Source organism: Pseudorca crassidens, chromosome 16 (assembly GCF_039906515.1).
Source record: "Pseudorca crassidens isolate mPseCra1 chromosome 16, mPseCra1.hap1, whole genome shotgun sequence".
Lineage (NCBI taxonomy): Eukaryota > Metazoa > Chordata > Mammalia > Artiodactyla > Delphinidae > Pseudorca > Pseudorca crassidens.
Window position 1 is genome coordinate 24,598,216 of NC_090311.1, and position 11,247 is coordinate 24,609,462.

The following is an 11,247-nucleotide window of genomic DNA, read 5'->3' on the forward strand; positions in this document are numbered from 1 at the left end:
AGGATGGCTCTTCACCTCCTTTCCAAATGGAAAGTGAAAGAAAACCCAAGTGGACTGCTTTACCTGCAAAACTGTTGGGAGAAAGGCCTGGAAGAAGCCGACCCGCCTGCTTGGGATCCATGGTCCACGCGGCACCTGCCACACCACAGCCATCCGTGAGTACACCCACACTTCCGCTAGTGGTAGGAGAAGCAGAGAGGGGATGGGGGCGGCAAAGCTGGTGAGCGCTCCTTTCTAGCAGGTCACGCATGGGTATCACCGGGGCACAGGTTCCTGGGCCACACTGCAGACTTCAGTGGAATCTCTAGGAGTCAGGAACAGGAATCTGCTTTCTGCCGCGTTTCCCAGGTGATGCTGGAAGCCCAAGAACCCCTGATACTGGAGGACTAGGGAAGGCCTCACGGTAGGGCGCTGCCAGATGCTGTTTCTAAAAGATGAGCAGGACTGACCAGGCAAAGCATTTCAGCCAGAACCATGGAGTGAGGGCAGGAAAGCACCGTAGACATAGGCAACATTTAAGTAGCACGTACTGTGTACCAAGCACCCTTCCAGAGCGGGGTTGGTGGCAGCTGTGGCAGCAGGGAATGACTGTCCTGGAAGTTCTAACTTAAGTCACTCGGCAGACTGGGATTCAGAACATCCTCATGCCCTGTCTGGTCTCCGCCTCACGGGATAGAGCAGGAAAGTTGTTTGGTTTGACCACAAGCAGAGAGCCAAGAGCCATGCAGTAACGGAAGTGTGGGCCTTCGGCTCACCTCACCACGGCCCCCCACTTTGCCCTCCCCGGACTTGCCCCCTCCCTCTACCCTGGAGGGACATCTTTCAAAGTTAACATTTTTCCTTGCCATCCAAAGATAGCTTGTTTTTCTAACTTGTGTGTCTGTTCTTTTTAAAAACAAAACCAATACAGTCATGATAAAAAAATTCAACCACAGAAAAATTAAGTAACAGATAAAAGCTCCCACTCCTGAATTCTCAGCCCATTCCCCCATTAATCAGTAGGAAGTATCTTGTTTTTCCTTCCAAAATGTTTCTATATATGTACGTATCACGTGCGTGGCTGCATCCCTTTAGTTCTTTTTTACATAAATTGCACCATACCATCTCACTTTTCTTGGACATCTTTTTGGAACATTTGGCTCTACCTTATTGTTTAAAATAGCTGCTTGCTATCTCCCTGTGTGATAGATGTACCGTAATTTACCCACCCTTCCCCGAGGGACACTTAAGGTGTCTCCACTTTTTTTGCTGTTTAAACAGCACTGCAGTGAACATCTCTGTGTGTAAAACCTGCTTTGAAGTGTTCCTCTCCTGGTAATCGCTATATTCTGTACTCACCAACTGGCTGTATATGGATTCACCACCAAGCATCTTAACATAACAATAAGAATAATCCCTTTATTCTGGGATTTATTCAATCATCATGACTCTGGAGTGAGGAAAAGCCATTTTTAACCAAGTACTGAACAACACAGCTTGTGTTCCACCCTGGGTCAGATGCTATGTGGGGAACAGAAATATAAGACAAGGAGAGGGCTCTTGTCCCCAGTGAACGGGATCTATTAGGAAGACAAGACCAATGGCCACAAAATAAGCCAGAGAACAATGAAGACTGGTAAGTAATTGAAAGGGAAACGATGTGGCTCTGAGGCCTGCATGGCGACAGGGGTGTGTGAGCTGCCGGACCAGCTTTGGGATTGAGCTGTAAGTTTCTGTGTCATGCATACACCCTTCATACCGTCATTCATCCAATCACATATTCATGTATTTGCCCCTTCACAAAATACTTGGTGAGTGGCTATCACTCTCTATATGTCAGGCACTGTGCCAGCTCCTAGGAAAACAAAGTTCACGTGAGACACTTTGTCCTTATATACAGGAAAACGTGAAGAGCCTCCCCAAAGAAAATCTAATCAACACGATTGTCGTTCTGTCACCAAATGCCTGTGTTAAATTCATCTGAGCCCAGGGCTGGCTTATTTCCTCCTGCACAATGTAGAACCCTGCTCTAGAGGTGAGAGTGGCATTTTCTATCCCTTTGGTGTTCCTCTACAGCCCCGGAAAGAAAACAGAAAATAAAACTGTCAACAACAAACTCCCAGCAAAATGGAACCACATAAACCTCAGAGGTGTTCAAAGGTATTACTTCTTTTTTCGAGGGGAAAAGGTTAGGTCATAAAAGTGCAAGATGAGAGGCCTCCAGACTCCTCCGGGATAAGTGGTCCACACGTCTTCCTCTAGGCTTCCACGGGCTAGCCAGGTGATGTCCCAGCAGAAGCGGCAATCTCAGGAGATTCCAAGTGCTCTCTGATGCCCGCTCCCCAAGGCCCAACTCCTTCCCTGGTTTCCTGCTCTGCTCCTTGCCCTCCCTGCGCAGGAGGCTGTGGTTCTGGTTCCCAAAGGCCCCGGGACCAGAGCCAGGCTGGCTCTCGGAGGGCCCACCAGAGGGCTTGCCGGAAGCCCCACTGCCTCAGGGGTGGCACAACCTACCACATCAAAGAGGAGTGTTAAGGTGACCGGCCCAGAGGAGGGGGCATGAGGACAGCTGCTGTGCCCCAGCCCGTTCCCTGGGAAGCTCAGGCCCCTCCCTCTCATTTGGGCTGGGAAACACCTCCTGTTGCCCCTCTACTTAGAAGGCCGGAACTCTGCTGAGCTGCACTTCCGCGACTGTCTTCCACCCACCCCTTCAGCTCAGCACCAACACAGCTGCTTTGGAGCTGCGGCTGCTGGCTGCTGTGAACACTTGAGGTTTCTGCTCAGACGTGCTGAGACCTAGGCAGGTGGAGGCTGCCCCTCCTTCTTTCCTCCTAAGAGAGCTGAGACTGACATCTGAGTTCTCAGCATCCTCACATCCATTGACCTGTGTCACCCCCTGATCCTAGCACTGAAGGCTTCAATGTAATAAACATATGTTGAAAACCTTAAAAAAAGAAGTGTGAGATGAGATTTTCAGGACAGGGGCGGGGTAGGGAGTTGGGAAGAATTCAGTCCTTTCTATTTCTTTAAAACCCACCGATCAGTAAGGTTTCTCTTAGCGTAACTTTGTTTAAAATAGAAATAGAAAGCAAAGACCCACTTCCTGCCACTTCTCACAAGGCACCCTTGGGCCTGTCTTCCCAACTGGCCAGAGATGACTCACACAGCCACCCCCGGCCTCATTGCTCACCTATTCCTGCAGAGAACTGAGCTGTGTTAGACCAAAGTCTCCTGGGACAGTGGCTGGGCCTCCAAAGGCAGATATTGGCCTTGGGTCTCTCCCAAAAGGCATGGCTAGTGCTGAGTCAGACCCCCAGGAGTTGAACTTCAGGTCAGCCCCGAGATCTCCCAGCCAGAGATGAGGAATCAGCCCATACATACTCCGCGATTGCTGACACTCCAGGAATCAGGGCCAACGGATGCAGCAGCAGAAACCTTAAGCGGAGCCAGATTCAGGGCCAGGGAGGTTGGTGGCGTTCGGCCCTCTTGATAGCCACAGCTTCCACCAGAACGATTCCTAAGAAGCTCCCTCCACACATCTGTTTCCTCCTTGCAGCATTTTGTAATCAGCCAGGAATAGAAGCTACTGAAGCCCCACCTATCCAGGACAAGACAAGACCTCAAGCAGCAAGATTGCTCAGCCTGAGTGTCCAGTGACCCAGAGAGAGACAAGGAAGGGAGGTCCCCCTGCCCCGTCTCCATGTGCCCACTCAAACTGGAAGCCCAGTGTGAAATTCTGCCCATGAGGGACCCAGACTTCTCCCACGACAAAACCGTGCAAAGACCAATGAGACTGAGATTCCAGACAGTGCAGATGGCACAGGGGCTAAGAACTTGGACTCTGTGTTCAAATCCCGACTGTGCCACCATCCTGCTTAGCAAGTCACATAATTTCTGTGAGTCATGGCTTTTCTGAAAGTCATGGCTTTCGTTTCTTCTCCTGTAAAATGGGAATAATGCTGCCCACCTCATACAGCCATTGAGAAGACTGAGTGTAAAGGGCACCTGTGAAGCACTTAGCTTAGGGCTTGATGAATAATAAACAACAAAAACAGCAGTTGTTGGAACTTCCTTGGTGGCGCAGTGGTTAAGAATCTGCCTGCCAGTGCAGCGGACATGGGTTCGAGCCCTGGTCCGGGAAGATCCCACATGCCGCGGAGCAACTAAGCCTGTGCACCACAACTACTGAGCCTGCGTCCTAGAGCCTGCGAGCCACAACTACTGAGTCTGCATGCTACAACTACTGAAGCCTATGCGCCTAGAAGCCTGTGCTCCGCAACAAAAGAAGTCACCACAACGAGAAGCCCGCACACCACAAGGAAGAGTAGCCCCCGCTCGCCTCAACTAGAGAAAGCCCGCGCACAGCAATGAAGACCCAACACAGCCAATAATTAATTAATTATTTTTTTAAAAAAGGTAGCGATTATTACCCTTGCTCTTTTTTAAAAAAATTTCTCCCATGTTTTAATATTTATTTATTTATCTATTATTTTCATTTATTTTATTTTGGCTGCACTGGGTCTTCATTGTGGCATGCGGACTTCTTAGTTGTGGCACGTGGGACCTAGTTCCCCAATCAGGGATCGAACCTGGGCCCCCTGCATTGAGAGTGTGGAGTCTTACCCACTGGACCACGAGGGAGGTCTCTACCCTTGCTCTTAGGAGGGCCCCTTACAGCCAAACTCCTACTTCGTGGTTCTCCCACTGATAGTGAGGCTGTCCCTCTAGTACCTCCTCCGCCACACTCAATCACACATTAGTCTGTCTTCCCTGGGGGCTCCTTTAGCACACAGTGTGGGACCTGCAGGACCTCCACACCTACCTTAGGGCCAGGCAAATGCTCAGGAAATGTCTGTACACCTAACCAAAGGGAGTCTTCAGCACTGGCCCCAGTTTGAGGGAATAGGAAGGGGTATCTTTCCTTGGCCCCTCTGCCCCCTCTGCTTTCCTGGTCCTTTTGCAGAACAGCTAGTGCTTAGATCAGCAGTTACCATAGCAACAATAGAGCCAGAGAGAGGGTACCAGGCAGGGCATCCCTGCTTCTCGGGAGACCAGGTGCCTCTTCTGGACAGCAAATAGGGGAAACTGCTGTGACGGCTGCCTCATAATAATGAGCTCCCTGGAAGGGGTCCAGGTTTCTATGTCATCCATATACCCCTTATTTCATCCAATCACGTATTTGCCCCTTCACAAAACACTGAGTGGCTGTCACTGCTATATGACAGGCACTGTGCCAGCTGCTAGGAAAACAAAGTTCAAGTGAGACACTGTTCCTGCCTCGAGAGAGCTCCCAGTCTAGAGAGGGAAGCAGAAGGGGAAGGCCGGGGAGGGCAGGAGGCAGAGGGGTATGTGTGAGGGTGGAGCAGAGGAGTGCAGAGGTTAAGAGCAGGGCCTCTGGAGTCGACTGCTTGCATTCAAACCCCGGCTCTGCCTATTACTTGCCATGTGACATCTGGGCACTTTACTGCATCTCTAAGCCTTAGTTTACCCATCTGTAAAATGGGGGTAATTAGCACTTACCTCAAAGGCTGTGAGGTATCACTAGTATATGTAAAGTACTGCCTGACATATGGCAAGCACTCAGTAAACAGAAGGCTTTCTATTGTTCTGACTCTACCCCAGTTTCCCTCCTCCACATACCCAAAGCCAGTTTTAGATTAGAGCTTCCTCCAGTGCTTCCTCAGTAGAGCCCCAGCTAACTCTTACCCCAGCTTCCAGGCTTAGCAGCCCCCACTGCCCCTGCACCTGGGAAGTCTGTGTGTACCCCACCCCCTGCTGCCAGCAGATTATCAGAACAGTGTCCCAGATAAAGTCCCCAAAGGGACTCTTTCTGTTTAGCACATGAATGGCCAAGTACCACTTATTTCAGGATGGAATTTTTAAAATACCTCCTGCTCTGATCATTATAGGGTTCCTCAGTATTCATCCTGGTACTTTCCTCCTTTGGCAGAAATGCCCAGAAACACACACACACACACACACACACACACACACCCCTTTGAGAGATTTTCTAAACCTCTGAGTATAATCCAAATATCCCACAGCTTTGGAAGTATACGCCCAGATTTAGCAAAGGCTACCCCTGCTAACAGACATCCTTGCTTCCCAGGCCCCCAGTCTTGCGCTGCCAGGAGAGGGGTGCCACGCTCAGACTCCCCTGCGTGGGCAGCACAGAGCCTGCCTTAGTTGCTTTTTCCTCCTTGGCTGACGGGCCTGTGAATGGCTCTCTCCTGCTTGCTCTCTGCCAGGGAGCTGACCGTTGCTGTTCAACCACACCCTCTGAGGAAGGCTGTCTGCTACTAAGTGGGCTGGGGACTCTTGCTGTCTGCGAGGGGATTCTTGGTTGTGGTGGATCTTTGGGAGGAAATGACAGGGCAACGTATCCTACAGTTCTTGTCGGGAGCATGTGTGTAATCATCCTTTCCATGAGCAGCACGGTTCTGGGTGGTTTTGTGCTCCATGCAGCATCCAAGCTGCCTGGTATCTGGGCAGGCCTGCAGGCATTTCAAATCCCTAACACTAACCCTCGTAAGATGATAACATCCTCTGAGAGGGCAGAGAAGCTGAATTCTTTTTTTTTTTTTTTTTTTTTTTTGCAGTACGCGGGCCTCTCACTGTTGTGGCCTCTCCCGTTGCGGAGCACAGGCTCCGGATGCGCTGGCTCAGCGGCCATGGCTCACGGGCCCAGCCGCTCCGTGGCATGTGGGATCTTCCCGGACCGGGGCACGAACCCGTGTCCCCTGCATCGGCAGGTGGACTCTCAACCACTGCGCCACCAGGGAAGCCCCGTGAGAAGCTGAATTCTGAGTACTCCTCCATAACACAGGAGAGGGTATTTATTTTATCATCATCAGCAACGTGGCAAGATTCCAAGATTCACAATATTAAACTAGGCTTGGGATGCACGGAATGGGGGTGGGGGAAGGAATAATAGTCCCAGCTTCAAAGGGTTCACAGGTCATTTGAGTCTAAACCTGCACACATGAAGCAACCAGAAAACAACTCCAAACCATGCATCAAGCTGTGTGCAACGCAGGGCATCTTGTTCCACAAAGCGTTGGGAGAATGAATGCAGAGTTCATGTCTAATCATCCTCAGAAGCGTTGCCATGATTATAGTGTTGTTGGCCACTCACTGAGCATTTCCCTGGAAGGTGCTAAGTCCTTACATGGATGACCCCATTACTTTTCAACGGCCCTATGAAACAGGTCCTTAGTCGTTCCATGTTACAGATAAGAAACTAAGGCTCAGAGTGATTAAGCATCTTGCCCATGGAATTTAATGAGCGGCAGAGCTAGAATCTGAACCTGGTACACCTGACCACACAGCCCTCTTCTTATCCTCTATGGTATACCACCTCTTTGCCCAAAGAAAAATTCTTATCTGAATTTTGCAAGAGAAAAAGCTGGTTGAAGAAAAACACGAGGAGGCTGCTCTGAGGAAGATTCGAGAGTGGAGGAAACAGCACTTGCAAAGGCTCAAGAGCTCTGGCACAAGCCATATGTGAGCAAAATGTTCGCAAAGACCAAATGCCCAGGCCTCCAGGGACTCACAGGGGTGGATGAATGGGAAATGGGGCTCCTGGGTGGACCCAGTGCTCAGTGTGTGTGTAAGGCGGGGAAGGGGCTGGATGCTAATCAGTGAGAAGCTCCTCGGGCTGGATGTCTAATTGTCTGTGTAGACTTTTGATAATAAATGGAACCAGGCTGACATAAACCACAGGGGAGCCTAAGGCAGAGCAGCAATGTCTCCCCTCCATCAAGATGATCATTGACTTTGACAAAGGAAATGTGGACCTGGTGGGATGTGAGGTAAGAAGTTACAGGAGAGACACCCCACCACAGCCCTCACCACCAAAGCTCCAAGGAGCAATGTGGAGGTACCCAAGGGCAATTCCTGCAGCAGTGAAGATGCTCCACCTTGGACCTGACCATTTGTTGATAGGTTTAATCCACTCTAACACAGCCACTCTGCTGTCTGAGATCAGAGAAGTTTACAGCTAGAAGGGAACTCAAGTACCATTTACTCAGCATCCCCAGCACCCATCACAACCACTGCCAGCTGTCCTGGCCATCCCAACCCACCCACACTGTGCCAGGATGTAACTGGGCTCAGCCCAGATGCGCTCCAGTCCAGAGCCACCAAGGAAAGGGGTCCACACGACCGCCTCTAGTCATCAGTTCTGATGTTATCATCATCTATGACGAGGAGGCTCTTTCAATGCTGTGGTTTAAACTGTCTTTCTCTTTTTCTAATAGAGGACAGATTTCACCTTAAATCCATAGTTGAACATGATTTTATAAGATATTCTCCAAGGGCTTCCCTGGTGGCGCAGTGGTTGAGAGTCCACCTGCCAATGCAGGGGACATGGGTTCGAGCCCTGGTCCGGGAAGATCCCACATGCCACGGAGCAACTAAGCCCATGCGCCACAACTACTGAGCCCATGTGCCGCAACTACTGAAGTGTGCCCTAGAGCCCGTGCTCTGCAACAAGAGAAACCACCGCAATGAGAAGCCCGTGCACCCCAAAGAAGAGTAGCCCCTGCTCGCCGCAACTAGAGAAAGCCCGCGCGCAGCAACGAAGACCCGACTCAGCCAAAAATAAATAAATTTAAAAAAATAAAAATAAATTAAAAAAAAAGACTTGGCCATCCAGGACCTTTTAAAAAAAAAAATGATATTCTCCAATTGTTGAAAGTGGTTATCTCTGAGATATGGGATGATGGAAGACCTCCTGTTTCTCTTTCATTGATTTTTTGTTAACCCTGATGTAATTTTTTTAAACACCCACACATAAAAGAAGTAGTTGTTTTGAAAGTTCCTCATGGAGCCTTACTTAATTTCCTCTTTTCTCCAGGCTAAATGCTTCTAGTTTCATCCAGAGGTTGACAATTCAAATTCCTCTGTGGCTGACAGGTGACATAAAGGAAAGATAAGGAAGTAGTGTAAGGCAGTGCAGGTGACCCTTGCCAACTGCACAGAGCACGCCTGGCTGAAAGGCTTTCAAATCCCAAATTGGGCTGTGGGCCGCCAGCCTGCAAACTTTCCATGAACACTCTTCTCCATCCTTTATTTCCTGGTTCTCCAAGCTTTCTGAATTAGCATGTGGAGCCCCAGAAGAGAACATCTTTGGTTCTGGCCATCCAGAAACAGGCCTTTATTTGTTGAGTCAACAGCAGTCTCAGTCCCATGCCAAACACTGGCCAGCACACAGGATTTACATCTGCAAAGATGATCAATCCCTGAGTCCCAGGAGAGGCCACAGAAGCCAAGCAAGGATCCTAGGGAAATGTGACTTGCAGACCTCATTCTTTGTTGGCTCGGGTGCCATGGCAACAGAGCGCCCCATCCTGAGTAGATGGTACAGAGACTGCCCCACCAAGTGGCGCCTGTTCTGGCACACCCTCTACTTCCCCAAGCAGGCTTGCTCTGTCCAACTGGCACGGAGTCACACTGGTAAGTATTTACATGAGTCAAAATCCACCCAGAGGCATCAGATGGCCAGGCCAGGCCAGGCTGAGACATGAGGAGAGAGGGGCTGGTTTGGGCTGAGTCAGAGGCAGGAGCAGCAGACAGCTCTTCCATGGGCACTGACAAGTCCAAACATCACTCCTGCCGCTGCCTGGTCTCAGCATGGCTGGAGGCTGGGAAAAGATCCCGCGTGAACAGAGCAAATGATCACAGGCTGATCCTGAGACCCTGAGAGAAAATGGCATTGTACAGAGCTGTCCCACTCCTAAGGCACCTGCTGGCACACCTGGCCATCTTTGGGGCTCCTTATCGTCTTCAGTGGTGGGCATTGTTGGACGGAGCCAGCCGAGGTGTCACATCCAGCCAAGAGAAGCACTCCCGTAAACTGGTGCAGCCACTGTGGAGAGCAAACGGAGGTTCCTTCAAAAACTAAAATAGGGGCTTCCCTGGTGGCACTGTGGTGGAGAATCCGCCTGCCAATGCAGGGACACGGGTCTGATCCCTGGTCCGGGAAGAGCCCACATGCCACGGAGCAACTAAGCCCATGCGCCACAACTATTGAGCCTGTGCTCTAGAGCCCATGAGACACAACTACTGAGCCCATGTGCCACAAGTACTGAAGCCTGCGCGCCTAGAGCCCATGCTCCGCAACAAGAGAAGCCACGACAATGAGAAGCCCATGCACTGCAACAAAGAGTAGCCCCCACTCGCCACAAATAGAGGAAGCCCGCACGCAGCAACAAAGACCCAACACAGCCAAAAATAAATAAATTAAAAAAAAAATAGAGTCACCATATGATCCAGCAACCCCACTCCTGAGCATTTATCTTGGAAAAACAAAAACTCTAATTTGAAAAGATACATGCACCCCAATGTTCAGAGCAGCACTATTTATAATAGCCAAGACATGGAAGCAACCTAAGTGTCCATCAACAGAGGAATGGATAAAGAAGATACACACACACACACACACACACACACACACACACACACAGGAATATTACTCAGCCATAAAAAAGAATGAAATATTGCCATTTGCAGCAACATGGATGGACCTACAGATTACCATACTAAGTGAAGTCAGACAAAGATAAATATCATATGATACCACTTATATGTAGAATCTAAAAATATGGTACAAATGAACTTAATTACAAAACAGAAACAGACTCACAGACGTAGAAAACAAACTTATGGTTACCAAAGGGGAAAGTGGGGAGGAGGGATAAATTAGGAGTTTGGGATTAACAGACACTATTCTATATAAAAGAGATAAACAACAAGGACCTACCATACAGCACAGGGAACTGTATTCAATATCTTATAATAACTTATAAAGGAAAAGAATCTGAAAAAGGATATACATGTATATTTATAAAACAGAATCAATTTGTTCTACACTTGAAACTAACACAATACTGTATATCAACTATACTTCAAGAAAAAAAAAAAGCTCCTGAAACTAATAAACAACTATAGCAAGGTTGCAGGATACAAGGTTAATGTACAAAGCCAATTGTTTTCCTACATATTATCAAGGACTAATGGATTTTGATCTTAAAAGCGAAACATCATTTATTTTGGCACAAATCAAGGCAGGGGGCGTGGAAAATTAAAAAAAACAAACCAAAAAAACCCACAAACAGACTCACAGACGTAGAAAACAAACTTATGGTTACCAAAGGGGAAAGGAGGAGTTTGGGATTAACAGATACACACTACTCTGTATAAAACTGATAAACAACAAGAAGCTACTGTATAGAACAGAGAAGTATATTTAATATCTTGTAATAAACTATA